Source organism: Penaeus vannamei, chromosome 26, assembly GCF_042767895.1.
Source record: "Penaeus vannamei isolate JL-2024 chromosome 26, ASM4276789v1, whole genome shotgun sequence".
NCBI classification, from domain to species: Eukaryota; Metazoa; Arthropoda; class Malacostraca; order Decapoda; family Penaeidae; genus Penaeus; species Penaeus vannamei.
The window spans coordinates 20240237-20242736 of record NC_091574.1 but is presented as its reverse complement, the minus strand read 5'-3'; positions in this window follow the sequence as shown (position 1 = coordinate 20242736).

The following is a 2500-nucleotide window of genomic DNA, read 5'->3' as shown; positions in this document are numbered from 1 at the left end:
CTCCACAGCAGACATGTTTGGTGTTTGAAGGTCTAGTCTAGGCAGTGTTATAATCTAAACCCATACAATGACAAAGCACGGTTAAGAAATACAGCTTCATGCCTTTGATTACATAAGCTCTGGACTAACTAACAGAGCAACGAAGATCCTTTCTGCCTCTCTCTGGCTCCAATTGCCGTTTGTCCAAGAGAGGTCCATCATATTTGCTTTCTCTTCCCATCAGGAATTGCAACAACAATTGCGTACAGTCATTATAAAAAACATCATCTTGGCTTCTATGTCATGTGTACCATTTTCCCTTAACTTTCTGCTCTTGGTTGTTAACCCGAGATTTTCACCAGGTTGTGGAAATGGTACAGTTCTTGTTGCTGTCCAAAACTAGCCTGAGACTACTCAACTTTTACTCTCAATTTAGCTCCTTCTGCCAATTACATAGTATCTAAACCTAAAGGGGAGGCAGAAGGCAAAGGATATATGGCTCTGTTCGTAAGAAACCTGGAGTTACTTTTCTTTTTATCAAGCAAAAAGAAAAAAAAAGAAAAAAAAGGAAAAGAGAGAGAGAGAGCAAAAATATAATCACATTATTTTAATGTAACATGCAAAAAAGAAGATAAAATCAATGGTACCTGAAGAATCAGAGGTACTGAAACTCTATAAAAGATGAAGTATATCATCAAAGTTTTTAAAAATTTTGGAATGTACTGAATACTGAAATTATTGTGACCTTGTACACAGTATCCAGGTTGTACCATGTGGTTTAAGTAATGGTTTTAGCACCAAAGGGAGAAAAAACCAGAAGCCTATGTGGAAGCACAGTCTAGCTTCTGAGACAACACAGCATGCTGTGGCAATGCTGGTCCCAAAACAGCTGAACAGAGCCATAGGGTTTGCTAAAGGGATCCTCTGCCCCCTGCCTCCCAGGGCCCGACGGGTGCCTCCACTTCTAAAAGGAAATTTAGAAGAGGAGGAAGGAGACGCGGGTACGGCGTGCATCTCCCTTGCCCCGTCGGGCCATCCCGAACTGTCACATGTTCCCCTCCGAGCCCGACCCCCCGCCGGTGGCCGAGTTATTTCCTGAGCCAGACAGGTCGTCTCCGTCGGAGCGGTATGGTGAGTTCCCTCTTCCTCTGGGACTTAGGCCACGGAAGTCCAGATTGTACTGTGGAAAAGGAGACTGTGTAAGTCTGTGTTTACACTGCTGCATGATTAGGCATTAGAGTGAAAATTCAGTGAAAACAAAAGGAAAAAATGTAAATCTTTTGATAAACAGTGAATCTCTTGTATTATTTCACATTTCTGAAACTGATCATTGGGAATGCACTGAAGATTTATGTTCAACAAGTTTTCTTTACAAACAAACTATCAATACAACCAAAATCAAGTCATATAATTTCTTTTTTAGTAATATCCTTATCAGTACAAAAAGCACTTGTAAATACAGTTTTGAATGTTAAAGTTAATACTCTATTATGTAGACTGATTCTACTGCATTAAATTAGTCTAATCAAGCCTACTGATGATTTTTGAAATTGATAAAAGCAAACAATGTTAATCTATATTCACTGCCTATGTTAATTCATCAATACACCATTAATAAGTACAGTATATTTTTTTATATATACAAAATGCATACCTGTAATATCTTAAAAATAGCATAAAGAATACTACACACAGTGAACATATAAATAATTTTAAGGAGGGTTATAAAAAATTAATGATCTATTCAATCCAATATATTACTTTTAATCAACCAGAGTGAGTTCAGTAGATCCGTTGAGTCGCAGGTTGTTGAAATCATCATTCCCACATTGAAGAAATGATCAGCTGATCAGTATCACCATACGCGGACTGGAAGACAACACTGAGACATGCATATCTGGACATGGAACGTGCAGACACACACAATAAACAGTAACAGAAAATAAAAGACAAGGAAAACACTCTGACACATGCGGCATCTTAGTAAAGGCAGGTTAAGTGTGGTGGCAAGTGGTTAATTATACTGCCATTTTTGGTTATGCTACCAGTCATCACTGTTGCGGGAGAGACATCCTCTGTGATATCAATGCTTTAAAAATGTTGATTTCGGAGCTAAATGTTCATGCAGAATCAAAGAGAGAGGATGAGAGAGAGAGAGAGAGAGAGAGAGAGAGAGAGAGAGAGAGATACATATACATATATATAAATAAATAACATATAAATAAGATATACATATAAATATATATATATATATATATATATATATATATACATATATATATATATATATATATATATATATAGATTTATATATATATATATATATATATATATATATATATATATATAAATATTTATATATATATGTTTTTATTTATTTATATATATATATATATATATATATATATATATATATGATATATATATATAAAACGTTTATATTTTTAACATAGATATCTTTCAACGATTTATCAATGAGCAGTTGATCGATCAAAGGACCTATTCTAAGTTCAACTTACTG